The sequence below is a fragment of the Macrotis lagotis genome, chromosome 7 (genome assembly GCF_037893015.1).
Source record: "Macrotis lagotis isolate mMagLag1 chromosome 7, bilby.v1.9.chrom.fasta, whole genome shotgun sequence".
Classification (NCBI taxonomy): Eukaryota; Metazoa; Chordata; class Mammalia; order Peramelemorphia; family Peramelidae; genus Macrotis; species Macrotis lagotis.
The window spans coordinates 40880932-40904324 of NC_133664.1; the positions used below are offsets into that span (position 1 = coordinate 40880932).

At 39.3% G+C, this 23393-nt stretch overlaps 1 protein-coding gene and 1 long non-coding RNA gene across 9 annotated transcripts in view; one reads left to right on the forward strand and one right to left on the reverse strand.

Annotated features, from left to right (window-relative positions):
• Nucleotides 1-23393, forward strand: part of TMEM108 (transmembrane protein 108) — a 366409-nt gene that overhangs the window by 227798 nt on the left and 115218 nt on the right. The window lies entirely within an intron of this gene.
• Nucleotides 128-16784, reverse strand: LOC141494529 (uncharacterized). The gene is made up of 3 exons (XR_012470474.1): nt 16706-16784; nt 1269-1322; nt 128-440 (listed from the first exon to the last, which is right to left on the reverse strand). It is a non-coding gene; the product is annotated as an uncharacterized LOC141494529 (long non-coding RNA).

Sequence of the window (23393 nt, forward strand, 5' to 3'; positions counted from 1 at the left end):
TTCTAGAACCACTGGAGTTTATCAAGTGGGGAAATGAGGACAGGGTGAGTGAGACCTTTGCTTTAAAGGATAACATTTCGTTAAATACCATTAAAACATACAAAACACATAAGGATTTTGCCAATGTTTTAAGCCTTAATTGTGGAGTGGTAGAAAGGAGGAGGGCATTGATAGGGGAAATCCATGTATACCAGTAAAAGATTTCAATCCATTCATCTTTATGGGGTAAAACTCTCAGCTAATCAGTAGCAGGCATTAATGGCTTGGCTCAGCTTGCTTCAGAGAGCTGTCCAAGTCATGTGTGCGTACTGTAAACGAGCTAATCCATGAGACAATGAATGGCACTCTCCTTATGTCAAGGCACATAAGCTGCTAGAGAGAAAAACTGGGTCTGTGGCATTTCTGAATAATCCCAGTCAAATCAGGGAGATGGCATTACCCTGTAGAAAAGAAAAGGGGCAATCAGTAAATGCCTACTGTGTGCCAAACATATGGCTTTTCTAATACTTTACAAATATTATCTCCTTGGATCTTCACAACAGCCCTGGATGGGTTGGTACTGTGATTATCCCTGTTTTACAGATGAGGAAACTGAGACACAGAGATTTAAGTGCCTTGTCCAGTATCACCCAGCTAGTAAGTGTCTGAGGCAGGATTCCAACCTAAGTCTAACCCATTCCCAAATCCCATTCTACCACACTCTAAATTTTATGAACAGTCTATGTGCCTTCATGTTCAGTTTACAGAGAGATTATGTGATAGATTTAGAGCAGACAGTGACCTTAAAGAAAGTTAATCCAACATCTGGATTCATAAATGAAAAAACTGAAGGTCAGAAGAAGGGACTTGTCCAAAGTCACCCAAACAGTAGGTGGCAAAGTTAGATCTTTGTATATATTTGTAGTTAATAAATTTTAAAACTATATCATACAGCTGTGTGGCCTTGGGAAAGCCACTTAACCCCATTGCCTTGCAAAAACTAAAAAAAACCATATATGTATATAGATATGGATATAGATATAGATATAGATATTTGTCTATAAATTTGTTGACTTCCTCATAGATTATCACTTCCTTGTAAGAAAGGATTATTTCATCCTTTGTACTTACATTCCCATTACTTAGCAACAATAAGAACTTAATACATGTAGATTGACCAATGAGCCTGAGCATTTCAGTCTCCAGATGCAACTACACTGCCACTCCTCATCAGACCAGTCCCCAGCCCTTAATCCATCCAGTTTTTAGACCAAAAGACCTCCACTCACCTCTCAGGTCTTCCCTGGAAGTTGATTTGATCTCTGCATTTTGGGGCCTGTAAGCTGAAATCAAAACATCCTTTTTATTGTTCACTTAAGATTTATTTCTGTTTTTTATTTATTGAAAATTTGATTTTGTTTTTTACACAGAGATGACAGGGCAACAATTATGTTTGACCCTCTGCTGCCTCCTCACTAGCCTTTAAGATGTATCCTTTATTAGTTCAGGATTTCTGAGTTATGGGAAAAGGGTACAATGAGATTGTTTTTTTAAAATTCTGATGATTTTTCCTATTTCATATCAATATCATGCAGGTCAGATACCCACAGTTCCTCTTGCCCACTCTCTTGGTTATCCATGGCTATATAAGTTAGTCATCGGTGTTAGGTAGCTCAGTGGATAGAGCATAGGCCTGGAGTCAAGAAGACATGAGTTCAAATCTGGTCCCAGACTCTTACCATTTGTGTGACCCTGGGCAAGTCACTTGCCTGTTAACCTCAGCTCATCTGGAAAATGAACTGGAGAAGGAAATGGCTAAAGTCACACCAGTATCTCTGTTAAGAAAACTCCAGAGACAGGTTGGTCCATAGGGTCACAGAGTTGAACATAACTAAATAACTCAACAACAGTAGTTTTATAACTCTTTGAGGATTTGATGATGACATTGATGATAAGGAGGAGGAAGAGGTCCAAGATAACCCTAATACTAATAACAGTGAATGGCAATAAAAAATCTTCGAAGTATCAGATATGTGTCATCTCATTGGAATGAGGGAGAGAAGGGAATAAGCATTTATTATAAATGTAAAGGCACTATGCAAGTGGGGTCTCATTTGATTCATACTATACTAGGAAGTAGGAACTATTGTTTTTCCTAGTTTGCAGATAAAAAAAAACTGAGGCTAAGGAAAGTTTAATGACCTGCCCAGGACCACACAGCTAGTGAAACCATCCTCACTTCAGGCCCAATAATCTCTTCATCATGCAACCTAGTCACTCACCTCTCAAACATTTACAAAGTCATTTGATAGGCAAGTCACTTGGGTTGGGACAATCAGGAAAGGCTTCATACAAAAGATTGTGTCTGTGCTAACATCTTATAGGAAGAGAGGGATTCTGGGATGAAGAGAAGGAGGGAAAGGAAGATTAGCCCATACGCAAAAGTATGGAGAGATAGAGGGTAGTATGGGAGGAAAAAGAGAAGACCAATGTAGTTGGATCACAGGAAGCTTCCTGAGCAGAAGTCACCAAACCATTTATTCTGAAGTGTCCCTGAAACTCTTTTTGGGCAAATAAACAAAAGAAGGTTTTGCAAACTCAAAAATGCCAGGTAAACGGTGAGTTGGTATTATTATAAGATTTTGAGACTTTAAAGACTTTTTGGTTCAGCCCCTCCCTTCTACAGTTAAGAAAACCCAAGTCCTAGGACTCCCAAGCCAGCTTGTTCCCTTGCTGGGGACTCTGCCATTGATTAGCCATATGACCTTCATTTGTCTCTAAGGGTTTTAGTCTCCTCCCCTGTAGAATGAGGGGGATTGGACTTAATGGTCTCCAAGACCCTTTCCAGCTCTTGACCTCTTGATGTTATGATCCCACTGTCTCCTTGGAGAAGGAGAATATCCTGGCCTGAGTGAATTATGGAGGAAACAAAACCATACCATAGGATTCCCCAATTCTTGACTATTTATTGAAGGGCCACTAGCACATGTGTTATTAATAATTTCAGGCTGGGATGCTTTGGATCTCTTCCTCTGGAGAGCATGTTGGATCTGAATGTCTATCATTATAGCCCCAGTTTAATTGATTGAAATGTCAGGGAACATTGTTTTATACACAAACTCACTCCATCTACTTAGACTTTGTTCCCTCTCCTTTCTGATTTTCCTTTGCCCCATCATTAATATTCATCCCTTTGAATAGAACTTAAAAAAGAGGATCATTACAGTCCCATTGGTCTGAGTCCTACTTTTTGCTTGGAGGATGGGGTCAAACTTCTCCAATCTTGTGCCAGTCTTAGCTAGGGAGACTTTCTGATTCATTCCTGTTCTTTGGCTATTCATTCAATTCAATAAACATTTATTAAATGTTTATGTGTGTAAAGATCCTAGACTAGTCTAGAAATAGGAGCAAAAAAAAAAAGCCCTTGCCCTCAAAAAAATTACATTATACCAGAGAATCTAAATGATACAATATAAAGTAACTGGATTGAACATAGCACCAACAAAATAGAAAGTAGCACCAGAGCCTTAAAGAAAACTTAGGATACTTTAAATGGAGAGGTAAAACCCAGGTCACAAGGAAGATAGAATGTAGAACAATTTATGTAAACTGCTTTGGTCAGAAGATAGATCTCATGAAAGGGAAAGAGGCAAAACAAACCTGAGAAGGAAGAAGACTAAGAAGAGCTCTTTTATACATGGCAAGTTAGAGAATTTCTATGTATCCAAAAGGTCATCTTGAGCCAAGGAGTGGTGTGGTCTGGTTTGTGTTTTACAATTTCATTTTGGGTTACTTTAACTATGGCAGAGGATTGGTCAGAGAGGGGAAACAATGGAGACAGAACGATCAATTCAGTCCAACAAAGACTTTTATTTTTGCTGTATATGAAGTACCATATCAGATGCTATTTCATATAAAGCAATAATGGTATAAAATAGATGACACTTTAAGGTTTGCAAAGCACCTTATATATGTTATCTCATTCAGCATAATAGAAGGAATAGGCTGAACTCCCCCACTTTCCAGGAATATAAATCTTTGGGCAATTTTAGTCTCTGTGGGCTCCAATTAATCTATAAAATGGGGATTATACCTTTCTCTTAGTTATTACTTTTTAAAATAACTTTTGTATCAGGGCGGCTAGGTGGCACAGTAGATAGAGCACAGGCCCTGGAGTCAGGAAGACCTTGGGTTCAAATCCGGCATCAGACACTTAATAATTACCTAGCTGTGTGGCCTTGGACAAGCCACTTAACCCCATTGCCTTGCAAAAACACCCTAAAAAACCAAATTAAATAAAATAACTTGTGTTTCTAAACATGTTAGAATTTTCAGGGCATCTTTCTCACTACAATTCTGTGAATTAGGTTAAGGATTGGGCGTATGAATGTGCTGATAAATCAGCTCTTCAAAAAAAACTTTTATATTTAATCTGAAATATTGACATTCTTTCCATCACTTTCTTAAAGTCTAGTAATCAACAATAAATCAAACAATAAAATAGTCAATCAGATCCAGATTTGTAGCATTTGCTGATTTCCAAGGTATTAATACTCATCCTGTAAATTTAGCAATCATCTCTTTGTTCAAACTGGCTCTAGCAGCCCCTAACTGAACCCATCTCATGATTTTTCCTCAAGGAGCCATCATCCTAAGTATGAATCTTTATTTTATCTTCCTGTGAATTTCAATACCTGGGGGAAAAGACTGTGATATTTATGAATGAAGGAAGGAGGAAGGATATGTGGGAGTTAGCTAATTGACTTCCTAAGGAATCTTTTCATAATGCTAAGAGATGACATTTTAATGACTTGCATTGCCACATGTAAATGTTGAAATGTTTGAAAGGTGGAACAATGTCTGAGGCATTGCCATGAGAAGTAGAAAACACCTACAAAAAGTAGATGGGATCCTGTTCCTACAAATAATAATAATAATCTCTGATTGAAGTCAACCCCAAAGCTTTGGTGTGCTTTGACAGAATCACAAAGCTGGAATCTCCCAAGCTGAAATTAATGTCACCAGTTTCCAATTGGTCTCCTCTCCCCCCCTCCCATAGCATTGTACCTTGTTTTAAATTTATCTTTATGTACATGTGAACTCAGTGAAATGGAAGCCCTTGAGGGCAAGGACTATAGATAAAGTGTCTTCCCCTTTCCCTTTCAATTCAACAAATATTTATTAAGTGTTTATTATGTGCCACAGAATGTGTTGAGTCCTAGAAATGCAAAGACAACAACAAAACAGTCTTGCCCTCAAGAAGCCTCCTATTTCGGGTAGAGAGTTGTATACAGAGAAAATTAAATTCAAAATACACAAAATATTTTCTGTGGAAAAGGCACAGGTCTCATAAGAAGGAGCTCCTGAAGGCAGAGACTTTTGTTTTTGTAACCTCACTATTCACCCCAATCCTTGGACTATAGTACCTACCGCATACAGGCTTGTTTTGTGAGTGGATTGTGACCACGCAAGTAGAAAGAAGGTGATGGATGCAAGAGATGTTGTTGTTGTTGTGGTTGTTGTTGTCATAGCTGGCTCTTTGTGACCCCACTTGGGGTCTTTTTGACAAGGATACTGGAGTGCTTTGCCATGTCTTTCTCCAGTTCGTTTTCTAGATAAGGAAACTGAGAAAAACAGGGGGGAAGTTGCTTGCTCAGGGTCACCCATCTAGTTAGGAGGAGCAATTTATTAATATACTTTTGTTTCTGACAATAATAATATGAAGTGTCTGAGGCCCAGATTTGAACTCATGAAGTTGAGTCTTCCTGATGCCAACTCCAACACTCTAACATGGCACCACCTAGTTGCCCAATCACAAGAGCTATTATGACATTGGAATTGCCAGGACATAACTGATTTGGGGGTACTGATTGAGAAATTTGAAGATTTGAGAATGACTTAGATTGTACCCCTACTTTTTAAAACGATATGGGCACACTCAACAGAGGTGAATAGTTTTGGATAAGGGGCAGGTTCAGGGGAAAAAATCATTAGTTCTCTTTTTCATAAATGAGTTTGAGGTATATCCACAAAGACTTAGATGAAAATGTCAAACTTTCCATTCAAGATGTGGTGCTAGAAGTCAAGAGAGATTAGGCCCATTGTCAATGCAACTGGAAGTCATCTGCATGGATGATACTGAGGCTAGCACTGAAACAGTTAAGAGAACATACAGGATAAGATCATCAAAGATGATAGAGGGAGCAAAACAGAACAATGTTTGCCATGGTTGAACTTTGGAGACTGATGATAGTGATCAATCACCCAGCAGAAGTTTAGGAAGAAATGGTTAGAGATGGGAAAAGAGGCAAAAGGGAGCAGCGCCACAACAGCCACATGAGGATGGAGGATACAGGAGGAAACAGTGATTGATGCTGTCAACAGCTATATAGAGAGATCAAAGAAGATGGAGGACTGTGAAAAAGTCATTGGATTAGTAAATGATATTAATAGTCAGCTAGAAATCTTTTTTGGCATAGGTCTTTTTATTTTCCCCCAAATCATACCATGTAAGCAACCGCCCACCACCACAGCTATCAAACGGGCAGCCCTTGTGGGGAGGAGCAATTTAGTAACATACTTTTGTTTCTGACAATAATAATAACTCACTCTTATGTTGTGTTTGAAGGTTTATAAAGCACTTTCCTCTCCACTGGGTGAAGTAGGTATTATGGGTTCTTTATAGTAGCCTCATTTTCTAGATGATTAAACTTCGTCTGAGAGAAGTGATGTGTCTTCACCAAGGTCACCCAGCTGGTAAGTGTCATAGCTCGAATGCAAACCTGGATTTTCTGATGACAAAGTCAGTGTCCCTTTTTTCCCCTATGGTATTCTGAATACATAGGGTATAGAATGGAGGAAGAAACAAGATACTGAAGGTAGCTAGGATGAAGGGAACTGTGTGGTTCTGTTCCCTATATTAGGACAAGGCTTTAAGAACATTAAGGTAGAAGAAGCTCCAAAGGATATCTCTGCCCATGTGGGGTAGAACTGACAGGCTCCAAAATCAGAGCTTAAATTTTTTTCCTTTTCTAGAGTCATAAAATCATAGAGCTGGAAGGGACCTTCAAAATCCAACCCCTTTATTTCATAGATGAGGAAACTCAGGTCCTTCGAGATGAAACAGTTGCCTGAAGTCTTCCAGTTAATTACTAGAACAGAAATCTATGAAAAGTCTACCCTGGTACAGAATACAGACAGGTGGAAACAAATATTTTAAAATCCATATGCCTGTTAGGAGTGACAAATGCAAAGCTGAAATAAATAATAAATTGACCTGATTTGGGTCTTTCTGCCCCTGCCCCATCCCTATGGCTTCTCTGTTTTCTAGGTACTTAGATTTTCATTCCTTCATTTGTTATTAAAATCTGAAGCCCTGGATTTGTTCCATCAATTGAGAATTCAGACTAATATTTCACAGCAAGAGGCAAGGAGATGAGCTGTGAACACCAAGCCCACCATCCTCCCCTTCATTCCCTTTATTCTTCTGGCCCCTGTACTGAGAACAAATTGGAACTGTGAGCTCAAGATAATGGGCATCTTCAAGCTTAGGAGGGTCCCCCACTTTTCAAACCCAGAAATGTCATCTGTGAAAGTGTGTTTTCCAGTTGATGTGTCAGAGTGATTGTATATCTTAAGTAATAAATGGCTGAGTCTTAAATCACCCCTATATTAAAATAATCTGCTAAGAGGGCAATTTCTGACTAATTAAACCAATGAAATGTCACATGGCCTGTCATCATCTGTCAGCCTGCAATGGCTATTAGGTAATTACATTTCATGGTGTCATAAGGAATATTCAGGTTTCTGGAAAAGGGAGGGAAGGAAATGGAGACGTGAAGATATCTCTCTGTTGTCTTAAAAAGGGGCATTTTTGAAACACAAGCAAAATTCTGGGTAGTGTGCAGACACCCACCCACAATAGCAAGTTAAAACAAATGTGATGCATGTAAAAGTGGTCCAATTAGTCAATTGTGGCAATGGCACCTTGTTAGTTGGTTCAAGTCAGTGAACACAGGTGGCCCTGAGGCCAGCCAGCAGAAACTCTAAACTCACACTGCCAAGAATGTAAGAGCTTCTCTGGAGATGAACATTCATTAAGTCTCCCTGGGGCATTCCAGGGGGTGCTGAGACAGCAAATCAAGTCTTTCATTTTTAGTTCACTTCCCTGATGATTCATGACTCTATCAAAGCACAAATGAATCCATTTGACATGAGATATATCATGATCTATGCCTTGGCTAAACCTCTCTTCCCCTTGTTGCTTGACTCAGAATTACTACTTTTCAACTGATGAGAGAATTTCTGCCCCATAGGCTTCCACCAAGCAAAGGAATGACCAAAAATCTCAATCTCTGTGCCTGTAACTTTCCAAATAGAATATAAGCTTCTTGAGGGCAGGACTATTTCATTTTTGCCTTCAGATCCCCAGAACCTCATATAGCACCAAGTGGGGGCTTTACAAATTTCTAAATGAACTGAATTATTGCTTTCTCCCTGGGCTTTCCATCTCCTGCCTCTGTCTTGACATGATTATTTCCTCCATCCCTCTACATTTGTCCTCATCAAATCAGTCCCTAATTCCCTGGCTATTCCTACCCCTGCCCTAGATAAATAAACTATTATCCTGTCTTACAATCTAGTGGGAGAGGTGAGAATTATAAAGAACTAAGCAGAGAGCCTCAGATGTAGTGGGTGCTAAATAAATGCTTGTCTATTATTATAGTTACTATAAATATGTCTATATATAAAACTATGGCATAAATTAAAATATGGTGAGGTCAAAGAGAAGATGATTAGAGATCGAAGAAGAGAAATTTCTTCAAGCTTCCAAGGGAGTTAGAGGTGTGAAGAGAGGTACTGAACTAGGGGAAAATTTGTAAAGGAGATGTCATTTGACCCAGATCATGAAAAATGGGTAGACTGCCTGTCAAAGAGGAATTACAAAGGGAAGTGAAGGGCATAGGAGACCACCTGAGCAAAGGGCTGGAGTGACCAGAGGGGGTTACAGAAATGAAATGGTCTGCTATATGATAAGATTGGAGCATGCCAAAGTTTGAGGGTGGAAGTGGAAGGATTTGAATGTCCCACTAGTGAATTTCAACTTGATTCAATCACCAGTGGGGAGCCACTGAAGATTTTTTAGCAGGAAAGCAACCTGACCATCATCACTTTGGAGAACGCAGTGCCTCCATGGTTAATCAGCTCTGGCTTACATGGGCTCTGCTGCTGGAGAAGAGATGCCAACTTCAATAAAAATCATAAAATAACTTCCATTTAGCTGGCAGCTTTGACGTTTGACCCTTGGAGGTCTCTGTTTGTCTTCCTTTGGATTCATTTTTCTTTGGCATTTGTGGAAGAACAGTTGCAAGCTGATGGATAAACAAAGTGCCCCTACCCACTTCTTTTCTGGGAGTGTAATTATGGTTGAACTAATGACTGGCTTCCCACCAGGATAGTATTTCACATTCCCTCAGGTACTCAGGAGCTTATTAACTGAATGCCTTTTGTTTAAAAATAATAATAATAAAAGGTGTATTTTGTTGTTATTACCCATTGACCTCTTTTTTTCCCATGTTAAGGGCTTAGGAATATCTTTCTTGGTAGGATTCCCCATCTCTGACCCACATCCTGCTTGTCAGATCAAGAGTTCATCTTTCTGCCCTGGGGGTGGGGGGGGAATCACATTTTGTCATCCCAGGAAGGGACCTGAAAGGACATTTCTTTCTCTCTCTCTTTTTACAACCAATAATGTCAACTGATATTTATGAAACACATTGCATCAGTCACTATTCTAACCCCAACTCCCACCCTAGAAAATAAAGGCAAAAATAATAGTCCCTGCCCTCAAGGAAGTCACTTCCTGATGAAGGAAAGATGAAAATAGCTGAGAAGACACAGGCTTTATACAGAGTAACTAGAAGTCATCTCTGAGGAAAGTGATGGCAACTGGAAAAAGAGTGCAGAAGGTGGGATCTGAGTTGAATCTTGGAGAAAGAGGTGACTAGGGAGAGCTTTCTGAGCATGTGAGATAGTCCAGGAAAAGGCACAGATTTGGGATCTCCAACTGGGAATAGTCATAGGTCACAGTAGCTGGATTTCCTAGAGAGCTTAGATAATGGATTAGTATCTCTCAGGTAATAATAGCAGAGTCTAAGCCAAGTCCTTTTCCTCCAAAGGTTCAGCTTTCTGCAGTACTAAGGGGGATTTTGATTCGGTCTGAATTCCTAAACTCCCAAGTTCATAGTGATTTGGGGTCTGGGGGAGGTAAAGATTTCTTCTGAAGTCTGACAAGGAGTTTCAAAGATTCCCTAAAGTCCTGTCAAAGACACATGAAGTGCTGAGCCTAGCTAAAGAGTTCTGTCAGTCAAAATTATACATCTTAACTCAAAATTATACAGATTTGAATCTGAGATCCTGGGTTCAGATCCTGTATCTACTATTTTCTAATCTTTGTGATCTATAAGAATTCTCAGCCTGGCTTTAAATACAGCTAAAGATAGTAGGAAAACTGTCTCAATGATATGCCTCTGGGCACATGTCTTAACCTCAGTTTCTTCCTTTGCAAAGTGGAGGCAAAACTGGATGGTACAGGGGGGAAAATTAAGTAGGCAGCAGATAGAACACTGATCTTGAAGTCAAGAGGACCATAGTTAAAAACCAGCCTCAGACACTTGATGCTTCCTAGCTGTAGGACTCTGGGCAAGTCACTTAACCCCAATTGCCTTGCCAAAAAAACCAAAAAAACCTGCTCAACAGTGATGTGATTTGGTTGCTCTAATTAAGCAAAAAAAAAAAAAAAACTGTGAGGTGTCCTGCATTGGGAATACAGACAAAAATGGAACCATCCTTGCTCGACACTGTTAGGAAAGTTAAAGGCAGAGAGATTAAGGATTTTAATCACACCTTGCATTGGTAGGAGTTCTTCCAGTTTGAGTTCAACTGCAACCACCCAGGCTGTCTCTCTCTGCTTTCTTTCTGTAGGCTAGAAGACATTGCTGGCATTTCAGCTAAGTTTATGGCATTTGAGACTCCTTCCTATTTGTGGTGGTGGCTCTGCCCTGGCAAGTTCAAGGCTGAGGGAACAGGAATTTGATACTGTGACTAGCAAAGATCAGAAATAGATGTGACAAAAGGCTTCCTTTCTCATCTGGTATAAACACTTGATTTGCCAATGAATTTAAAAAATCCCTGGTGAACCAAGGGGGATTCAGGAGTCTGGGAACAGGACAGAGAAAGGGAGGTCTGGAAGAAATATGAATGTGGATTGGCTAAAAGCTAGTCCATGTCAGGAATTCCAAATGAGCTATCTGGCTCTGTGACTTTATGAAAGAGGTCATAAACCTTTAAGCCGATCAGCCATTTGTTGCATTACTGCACAGCTTATTCTCCTGCCAAAAGATTCCAAGAAGGGAGAAAGAAAGGAGACAGAAATAAAGGGGAAAGAGGGAGGAAAGAGAGAAAGAAAGGAAAAGAAATGGAAAGGAAGGAAGGAAATCAAAAGAAAGGAAGACAGAAAGGAAAGGAAGCAAGAAAGAAAGGAAAATAAAGGAAGAAGGGAAGAAAGAGGGGGATGAAGGAATAGAGGAAGAAAGAGAAGGGAAATAGGAAGGGATGGAGGGAGGAAAGAAGGAAAGGAAACAAGAAAGTCAAAGGAAAGGAAGGTTGGAATGAATGATGGAAAGAAAAAAGAGGAAGGAAGGAAAGAAGAAAGGAAGGGGGTGGAGGGAACATAAAAGGAAAGAAGACAAAAGGAAGGAAGGAAGAGAGGGAAAGAAGTTTAAAAAGAAGAAAACCAGAGAAGGAAAGAAAGGAATGAGGGGCTTCCTGTTAACCCACAACTTCCCTGGACAAATGTAAGCTGTATCCTCTCAAAATTGCTTCCAAAATTATGAGGCATATACAGTTAAGTGCTGGATTAGGTTAAGTGTCAGATTTGTAGGGAAGTTTGTAGCCTGCATAAAAACTGGTTTCTGGGTAATTTGAAATCAATATCCCCATGATTCCTACTGAAAAAATTGTCCTAGTGTATTTCTGAGACACTTCACTTTTCAGCCTTCGGTTGCATCTGTGTATCTGCATTTTCCATCCACTTTGGTTTTGTGAATGTGGAATAACAATTTGTGTTTATTGGGCCCATTTCATCCCCCTCTTTCTCCTAGATCTGTGGTCACTGCAAGATGGCAGTAGCCATTATAACATTGTTTTGAGGGTTCCATTCCCTCCCCACTCCCTATATCTTTTTTTTAATTTAAAGCAATGGGGTTAAGTGACTTGCCCAAGGACACACAATTAAGCAATTATTAAGTGTCTGAGTCCATATTTGAACTTAAGTCCTCCTGACTCCAGGGCCAGTACTCTATTCACTGCCCTACCTAGCTGCCCCTCCACTCCCCAAATCTTGAACCCCACCTTGCCTTCTGAGGGCTTTTTTGTAATTGGCAAGTCAAATGTGTTTCACCAGAGGCAGTCTTTTGTCATATCCATCTTAAATCACTACATCACTGGACAGGCCCAAAATTTTTGGTTTTGCTCTGCAGAAAAAGAAAATGAGAAGTCCAGTGACTTTCCTCTGTCACTGGCAAGATTAAAGCCATTCATCTTTCTCCTATCCCACAATATACCCCCAAAAGAGACAGGCACCAAAACCTGCTCATTCCAAAGTCCAAACCTAACTAGGCTTTCTTTTTTTCCCTAAAAAGCCTAATAAGGGGATTAAACTAGAACAGAGCAATAGCCTTAAGATATCAGACAGATGGGTGGCATATTGTAAGAAAGCTAGACTTGGAGCCAAAACCAGCCAGAGCTCAAATCCTGCCTCAGACACTTACTAACTGGGCAACTAGATGGCACAGTAGATAGAGCACTGGGCTTGGAATCAGGAATACTCATCTTCATGAGTTCAAATCCAGTCTTAGACACTTACTAGCTATGTGACCCTAGACAAGCCCTTTAACCATTTTCAACCTCAGTTTTCTCACCTGAAAAACTGGAAATAAAAATAGTACTTCTTCACAGCATGGTTGTGAGAGTGAAATGAAATGGTATTTGTAAAATATGGTGCAGACCTTAAAGTGCCACATAATTCTATTTTTTATTATTGTATCAGTGGGAAAATGTTGTGTAGGGTAAGAGGGAATAACAAAGATTTGAAGTCCAAAGACCTGGATTCAAATCCCCAGTTCTACCATTATGAATTATTGTCTGTGTGGCTCTGGGTTTTTAACTTTACCTCCATAAGCATCAATTTCCCCATCTGTAAAAAGAGAGTCTTTGACAAACTGATCTGTGATCTTCATCGTAATTCTGAAAATGAAAAGGTCTCAGGAATTATACCCTAAAGTATAATTCTGTTTCAGTGTAAATTCATGAGAACATAATTCTATTTGAACAGTTTTTACATTTTTTTTGGTCTCAGAAACCCTTTATGCTCTTCAATATTGTTGAGGAGTCCAAAAATCTTGTGGTTGAATGGGTTATATCTGTCTATAGTTATCATATTAGAAATTGGAATATTCTTATGAAAAATAGTTTTAGCCTCATGGGCATTTAAAAAGGCCCCCATTCTAGAGAAATATGTAAGGTCTGGGACTTCTATGGAATTGTTCTCCTTTTCTAGTCTCCCCGTCAAAAGGATATATTCAGGACAACTTCCATCCTGAGATTCATTGTTGCAAAACCATGCACTCATGCTGTGCTGAATGAATTGGGTTGGACTGGATTTATAGGATAATTTCGAGCCTTGTTTGTTGATAATTATTCAATTCATAATTTAATTTTTTTAAAAAGAAGAGAGTGCAAAATGAGTTAAGAATCAACTCTCATTTCTGTAGCACTTTGTAAATTTTATGAAGTATTTACTTTAGAGATGAAGAAACTGAGGCTTCATAAAAGTTTAACCAAAACTGTTGGCTTCTACCTCATCACTCCTTCCACTCCAACTTTCCCATTACATGAAACTATAAATCTATTATGTACAGCTTACTATCCTTTGTAAATATAAAATAAAATCCTTTAAAGTTTTTTTATTTTTATTATATTATTGATATATTTATATCATATCATTTATAATATTTTTACAATTAAAAAATCCCTAGTTTTCCAAGACTAGCAAACCATGTCTTGGCTGCAAAAAGGCAAAGAAATAGCTTTTTTAGGGAAGTCTTCTTTTCCTTAAAGGGTGAATGCCTCTGAGTAGAATTCATGTTTGTCTTTTCTGCCTTTTCTCAAAATACAGCATCTTTTTGTGACCCTCTGCATCTTCCATGTGTTCAGTAGGGTCTTGCAGAAGCTCTTAACCTTCTCGGATTTTACTGTCAGAATGACTTAGACACAGAGATATAAATTCAAGGCTTCTTCCAGACCCTAGAGCAATATTAGTATTGGTGACTGATAAATTGGGGTGGGGGGCACAGTAATCTTCCATTAGGGTGTGTCTTTTGCTGTTTTCGTGTTCCTCACAGTAGAAGACAGTATCCAGGGAAGCCTATGCCATGGAGATCTTTCTGTTTGGGCAAACTGCCTAGAGATTCCAGTTCTTGGAATGCTGATGGAGAGTCAACCAATGCTCAGCTATGAACACAGACCTGATGGTATTTTCTGAAACCTTTCTTTTCCCCTGAGGGCATATTCATGGCAATGATCATAGACACTGTCTCATTTACCTAACAAATGTTACTCAGTTCTAACCATTCTCCTTCTTGTTAGATCTATGGGCTTATTTTCAGACCTCATTTTCCATTTCATGGCCACACTTGACATAGTTAAAGGGCTTTGTAACCTTTAAAAGTCCTCCTGATGTGAGTTATTGCTATTCATTTCTGTGTCCTTCTGGATAATGAAACTCTCTTTGTTTGGTTTCCATGACATTATACTCACCAAGTTGGTTCATCTACCAAGAAACCACTCCTTCAATAGTTTTTTCATTCTCTTCCTGCCCCTGGACATGTCTCTAATTTTATTATTTAGCCCCTTGCTACTGTCTCTCTGTTCTCTCCCCTTCTTTCTTTGTCTCTGAGAAGGGTTGCCATTTCCTTCTCTGGCTCATTTTACAGATGAGGAAACTGAGGCAAACAGGATTAAGTGACTTGCCAAAGGTCACACTGCTAAGTTTCTGAGGCTAGATTTGAACTTGGATCCTCCTGGTTCCAGAACTACTGTGTCACCTATATACACATCTATGTGGATGTGTGTGTGTATGTATATATACATATATGTATATACGTAGCTATGTATATACGTATATACATATATATATATATATGTTATGTCTAGATTTGTTGATATTTTGAGAGCTAGATGGATGGATGAATGGTGCAGTGAATAGAGTACTGGACCTAGCATCAGAAAGACTCAGATCAGCCGCAGACATTTAGCAATGTGACCTTGAGCAAGTCATTTAACCCTATTTGTCTCTGTTTTCTCATCTGTAAAATGAGCTGGAGGGAAATGGCAAACCAATCCAGTATCTCTGCCATGAAAATCCCAAATGAGGTTACAAAGAATTCGTGACTAAACAATAAATATGTGTGTTTAGTCTTTCCGTCATAGAATTCCAGCTTTATCTTTAAATGATTTCCAGATCTTCAGCTTTAGCCCCAATCTCTTTCCTGAACTCCATTTCCATTATCTCTACCTGCCTCCTGCACAGTTCTCCATTCTTGGAGGCATCATATATTCTTGTAGGTCCCTTCCTAATCTCAATATCTTATACCATGGCAAGACCTTAGATTGGGCTACTATCTCCTACAATTTCAATTATTGTCATAGTCTACCAACTGGTCTCTTGGTCTCTGAACAAACATGTTCCTACTGGAATCATCTTCCTAAAGAATTACTTTGGTTTTGTTCTTCTCCTGCTTTAAAACCTTAAGGGACTCCCTATTATCTGTAGAATAAAAGACCAATGCTCTTAGGTTGGCATTAAGACCCATCTGCAACATCAGTTTTATGATCCCTTGCTTGGAAGAGAGGATAAAGGGTTGGAGTTCTGGGTTCAAATTCTCACCTTGGCACATATTAACTACACAATACAGGGAACACTGGACTTGGAGTAAAAAGTCCTGCTACTTATTTCCTGGGTAATATTGTCATTTTCCTTCTCAGTGTCTCAATATTCTCCATTAAATTGGGGGAGAGTAGCTGAGCTGGATTCTTTCTGAGATCCCTTCCAGCTCTAAATCCATGGCATTATGATCCTTTGCTCTTAAACAGATTACTTACATTCTCTCAGTTTCCTCTTCTGTGCAATGGGGAGGTGACATTTGCACTACCTACCTTAAGTTTATGGGGAAAATACTTTGTAAATTTAAAGAATTGAATTGTTATCACCCTTTAACTCACATTCTTCAGCTAGGCTGACCTACTGACTGTTCTCACAGGACTAGCATATTTCTGCTTGTTCCTGTAATCTGGTTCCTCCAGCACCTATTTCTATCCAAAATCTAAGTGTGATTTAGAGTTCAATTCAAGTCCCGCCTTCTCGATGATGGCACCAGCAGACAGGGCAAGGGAGTTTTAGATTTCTCTTTAATTTCTACTTGCTAACTTTCAAACTCTTTTTTTCACAAGGACCAGGCTTGCCAGCTCAGATGTTTTGGAGTTTTTTGTTGTCACCAAAAAAAATACACAAACCCTTCTAACTCAGAGAGCCAGTAGCCCTAAAGCCTGAACCAATCCATTTGAAACTCCCTAGTTATAAACATTGGTGAAAGATTGATTCATTTACCATTCCTGAACAGGATTCTAGGCTGCTGAGTTCTCCATTCCCCAACATGATTGGATTTCCACAACCTTCCACAGTCTCCTGTGGCAGGATAATCACTCCAGAGAGCTGAGGCAGCACTGACATTATCTTCCCCATGGAAACCTGCCCTTCCATTGTTACCCCAAGCCTTGGGGATGGTCAGGCAATTTTCTAAAAGGCTTAAAGTGATACAGTAAATTTCCTGTTTTGACTTATAATTCATATTCCTTCAAGGGAAAAGGAACAGGAAAATGGCAGGTTCCAAATATGAGTAGATGCTCATTCTTTTTTTCCCAGGTCATTTGATCAACTTAAACTTCGTTCTTAATGTTCTTTCCTTGGCAGAAACCTGGGGATATCTTGATGGGGATGAATGTTCACATTGTGTCTAAGATCATAGCAATTAGAGCATCAGTTTCTTTATCTATTCCCTCCAGTCAGTCTAGACAGCAAGAAGACAGAGTTAGCATCCATAAGTGTCCCCCACCCCCACCCCGGCAGGGTAACTGTCAGCCCAAAAAACATGAGACATCCTCTGGTGAATGGCACCATATAGGATGAACATCCATTGAGTTCCAGTTAAAAGGCCTTTATGGAGGCAAGATGGCTGTGAACAACAGTCCTCAATGCACAACAACCCATTCAGGACAGTCTTCTTTTCACAACTCCAGTGACCACTATTATCAGTATAATAGACAACATTGCCTCTGTTTGTCCCCGACATCCCTTGGGTCCTGCCAAGCACTCATTGTTCTCTTGCAGAGACCAGAGAGAGCTTTGAAATTCACCCTCAGATATGCTGTTGCAATGCAGGGGCTGACCAAGTTTTCTCATCATGGATCCTCCAGTTGTGTTATTGCCAGGGGAGGGGAAATAGGACCCCTTGTGGTTCTCATCAGACCAGGGTTCAGTGCCCAGCCATGGTTGTCCAACTTCCCCTGTGCACCCCCATCACTCTCTCTCACTCCATTCACAAACTCATTCCTCCTGTTGTACATTTTCCTTATTCTTCTTTCATATTCGTTCCTATTCCTTGCTTTCTTTTCACACTTCCACAAAGCATAATTTGCTTCTGGAACCTCTTTACACACACACAGACACACACACACACATACAGACAGACCACAGCGCACGCACACACACACACACACACACACACACACACACACACACACACACACTGGTTTCTAGCACTCTGTTCCTAATACCACATAAGAGGTTACATTTAGGAACAATATCTAACAATGCCCCTGCACCCTGAGGTGTGGAGCATTTACCTTGTTACTGGTATTCTCAAGTTCTAGGAATGTAATTTAATCCTATGAACATTCAACCATACCCATCAAACATCCAGAACTCTTAAGGCTTCTCCAAGAGATCTGGATGGTTTTCAGGCTAACCTAGAGCAAACTGTAGAGAAGAGAACTACTAGGGTATGTTTTGGGATATGCGAAATCCCTTCCTATTTTGAGAATCCATTGGTCTATCCTTCTGTACTTTACCTGATCAAATGCTTCAGGTTACAATATAATCTGTCTTGCACCTTCCCCCAAGGATCCATGCAATGGAAAACTATTAACCCAATAGCTGAAATATTACTGCTCCTAGGAGAACAAGCAGATTGATAAAAACATCTGTAAGTCTGAACTTAATACACAATTATGTCCTGACCAAAAAAAACAAAAACAAAAACAAAAACAGAAACCTTCTCTGCATGGGAGCTATGAGAACCAAGAAAAGAAAGGGAATTACTCAGAAGCAGATGATCCAACATCCAACATGAGTTTCACTTTTTAGTCACATGACTTCTCACTTTCATACAATGAGGATCCTGAAAGTTCAAATCCTTAGATTTGGGACTGAAAAAAGTAAAAAAGGATAGCTAGACAGGCAAATAGCAAATTTTATTAGGTTCTAACTATGTGCCAAAAACCTGTGTTAGGGATACAAATGCAAGAATCCATGATGTTCTCTACATTGTAATAAAGAAAGAAAACAGAAAGGGGAGCTGGCAAACTAAGAGGTGGGATAACCAGGAGGAAGGTGTCAGCATGGGAACAAGGATGGTGATAAAGAAGTCAGACAGACTCTAGAGTGAGTTGATTTGGGAATGAAATGAGTATGACTAGGACCACTCATGGAAATAACCACAGAGTGAACTACTAATCTGGAAAATCTGTTATCTTGAATCCCCTGTGAAAATATTTGCAGCAGAGCAGCAATGGTGATGACCCCAAATGGCACTATTTCCCTTTCTGATGAAGAAAAGAAATAAACTTAGCTCACCTAGGCCTAGTTGACAGCTGCTAATAAGGTGAAAGATGATGGAACATAATACAGCTAGAAACAGAAGAGATGTCAAAGCTGATGATACTGATGTGCAAAATCACAACCCACAAAGCTGAAGGTCTTGCTAGAATCTGAATGCTGGGCAAGGGCAGGGATTATGTCTTACAAAAGCTTGATATCTCCTTCAAAGCTCTGTGCAAAGAAGTCACTCATCTTATATTTAATTGGACCGAAAGTGGATGAAGTCCATGATGCACAGGGTGTAAAGGAAGAAGAATCAAGATCGAGATTAGTTGGACCCTTGTGGGATGTTCATAGGCATGTGGTCAGAGGAGGTAGATCTGAGATCTGGATTAGCTGGAGCCTTGTGTAACATCCATGATAATATGGTCAGAAGAGGCTAAAATCTAGTGAAGGAGTCAGAGAAGAAACGGGATGATGATGTTTGTCCTTCATTCTTGAAGAAGACCCTGACATCAGGGGAAGTGAAGCCATGACATCATGTGAATTGGATTTAAGAGAGGAGGATGCAGTACTAAGTCACCAGCCTCACTTTATCTTCCAGAACCATCTGGGTCCAGCCAGATATGGATCGGGACTATAGATGGCCCTGGATGTGAGGCAGTCAGGGTTAAGTAACTTGCCCAAGTAGTAAGTGTGAAGTGTCTGAGGCTGGATTCAAACTCCTGTCCTGATTCCAAGACCAGTGTTTTATCCACTGTGCCACCTAAAGAAAGACTAGTCTTAATAGCAGAAGAACCAGGGGAGCAAAATGTTATGAAAATTTCAGGAAGTTAAAATTTCAAGAACTCTGAAAAGTTAGTTGTTAATAGAGAGGTGAAGGACTGAGAAAAAGCCAATTAGTTTGACAATTAGATAGTCATTAGTGGCTTTAGGAATAGAGGTCTTCATTAAGAGTTTTTCCATCAGCTGATGCAGTAACCAAGGTATACCAAACTCCATTTCTCTCACTATTGAACAACCCTCAGCAAGGAGGGAATCAGATCTGTGTCACTGAAGGGAATGCAGAGGAATGAACAAAATGGAGGTCCAGTCTTCTAAATTATAGAATCATAGATTTATATCCTGTTAGGTGATCCAGGCCAACCTCTTCATTTTATAAATGTAGAAACTGAGGTCCATAAAGCTTAAATGATTTGTCCAAGTTCAAAGTTAGTAGCAGAGCTGGAATCTGAACTCAGATGTTCCCTTGTGAGATGGAAGACTTTCTACTGTTTCATCCTATCCATATAAATTGGGAGATCCAAAATGAAAGTCTGCTTCAAGGGAAGTATAATAAGATCAAAGTGAGGCTTGTTTTCTGGGTTTCTGGACCTTTGGCCTCCAAGGAGATAGAAATGTGAAAGACACATCTACCATTGACCTTGGGAGATAGCCTCATGCCTGCCTGACCCTTTGGTGTATGCCAGACTCATAAGACCTTCACTGTCAGCTCTTTATGGGATACTACCTCCCCAGGGAGACCTGCAATGTATAAACACGCAGACATTGCTCAGTTAAGCAAAGTGGGTGCCCACTGATTGGGGAAAGACTAATAAAATTATGGCAATGGATAAAATTATACATAATTATATCAATCATTAAAAGGTAGCCAAGGAAAGAAAGAGGCAAAGCTAAGGGGACATGGAATTCAGATAGCTAGCTAGATGGATGAATATAAATGAATAAATGAAAACAGGAATTCCATTCCCAAAGCATTTTCATGGGATACTATGTATAGATTTTTCTTTATCAGTCTCCTGAGCTTTTTCATCAGCATTCACAATTCATATTCCTATTAATACTGTGCCCTACATCTAATATATTTCTTTTCATATGCTTACCTATTCACTGCAGAGACTGGGAAAAACAGAGTTTGAAAGTAATGTGAGATCCTATTCTCTCTCTCTCTATTCTTCTTTCTCCTTCTTTCTTCAAAAGAAACTGTAAAAATAACAGCCCCAAGTCCCCATTGTGCTGGTAGTAACAATGAATAGGACAAGAGAGCAGATGTTGAGCCTCTTCTATGGATGCTCAGTCTATGGATGCTAAGATTGGCATAAAAAGATGTAGTGGTGAAAATATAAAAATATATCATATACACTGACCATAAAACTCCCCAACAATGATAATATGTAAATCCTTTGAATGAGGCGGCAATGTGATTCTATATACGTCAAGCACGTAAGGGGGAGTAGTGAGAAAATTTATTTAGGTTTCAATGTCAAGATTACAATGTTCTGACATTGTGTTAAAACCTCTCCATATTGGGCCAAAAGACCTGGTCATGCCTCATAAGAAGAATGTGAAAGATTAGTTCCATTAGAGCTAAGTGGTAAAGTGGAGAAAACAGTGGGTCTGGAGCCAGGGAGTCCCAAGTTCAAATCTAGCTTTTTTGACCCTGAGCAAGTCATTTTCCATTAGCAGCTCAGTTTGGTTTTGACTCCACAGATTATCATGCCTCTGTACTGGATACTCCCTCATTCCTTGTTTCATACTCCACTTTTTAACTTCCTTTTGTCTGTTGGCTTCCTCTATTAGACCATAAGCACCTTGAAGTCAGGGACTGTCTTGTTCTTATTGCCTATCATATAGTAGGCATTTATAAATATTTATTGAATTGAACTTAAACTTTGTCTGCTCCAGTTTCCTGATCTCCAAAATGGATACAATAATAGATCCTACCTTGCAGGATTATTTTGAGGATCAAATAAGATAATATTATAAAGCAGTTTGCAAATATTAATGTACTATGTTATTGCTATTAGATATTAGCTATTATTAGGATAACAGATGACAACTTTATAATTATATTACTAAGAATAATAGTAATATTTAATATTATTAATGGCTTAAGAATACAGGAATTCTCACCCCCCCCCCACTTTATAGCTCTCAGAGAAATTACTTAAGTTGCTCATAGTCATATGAGCTAATATAAGTGTAGGAGGTAGAATTAAAAGCCAGGTCATCTTGACTTCAAGCACAATACCCAGTACACTGTATAATATAGCCATCCAGCTGTGTTTCAACAACAGGTATGAATAATAATACCAAAACAATTATTAATATGTGTAAAATGTATACTTTTTCATTTGATCCTCATAAAAAAAAACCTGAGTGAGGTCCTATTATTATCCCCATTTTGCAAAAAAGGAAATTTTAAGTTTTGAAAGATCAAATGGAAGAGAGTTGTCCTCAGGTGCCATTTCTAAGCATAAGGAGACATAATTGGAATATGAAGTATTGACCATGTGGTGAGGATGGGGATGATTATGGGCAGGGGCAGACCTAGACAGAAAGAGAAGAGGCATAAGAACCAGATCTTTGATTTCACTGGTACAGAGTACTTTTTAGTAAGAAACTCTTATACAATTCAACTGCTTTGCAAATTGTAGACTTAGTGGTACAGAGCAGTGGGGTCAAACTCAAATACTAAATAGGAGCCATTAATTGTACCTAATCATCTCTCTAGGCCACATATTGCCAACTTTAAAAATGCAATGTCATCTGTGTTTCATTGTATTTTTATTTATTTTATTACATATTTTCCAGTTACATTGCCATGTGATTGTTCTTTTGTTAGCAGTTTTAATCTGGTTTGGGCCACATGCAGAGTGTCTATTTGATATTCCTGATAGGTAAGTGAATTGCCCATGGTCAGAGCCAGTATGTATAAGATGTTGAACACTTAAAGTCTTCCTGGTTCTGAAGCCAATTCTCAATGCCAATTATACCACAATGTTGCATAACATTACATTGCAGCTAAGATCACTTTTGAAGGAAAGATACTAGTAGCAGGAAGAACTGGAGAGGCCTCCAGTAGAAAGTGTCACTTGGACTGAGCCTTGAAGGAAGCCAGGAACTCTGAGAGAAATGGTGAAGGAGAACATTCCAGAGGAAGTGTGGGGAGACACTCAGTGCAAAGGCAGAGACAGAAGATGGAATATTATGGGCAAAGAACATGGTTGGATAGTAGAAGGCCTAAATGGGAGTAGGTTAGAGTAGAAAGGGATCAGGTTGGGGTGGCTAGGTGGCATGGTGGTTAGAGCACCAACCCTGGTGGGAGGACCTGAGTGTTAGACATTTACTAATTACCTAGCTTGGGCAAGTCACAACCCCATTGCAAAAAAAAAAAACAAAAACAAAAAAAGGGGGGGGGGACCAGGGTGCAAAGAGCTTTAAATACCAAACAAAAGAGGAGAGACATGGTCAGATCTTTAGGGGGAAATCCTTTGATTACTTGTGTAGAAAATGCCTCAGAGTAAAGAGATTTAAACCAAAGAGACTAATTAGAAGGCAATGAAGTAATTGAGGTGAGAGATGATAATAATCTGAACTGAAGAGGATTGTGAGTGAAGGGGACATATATTAGAAATGT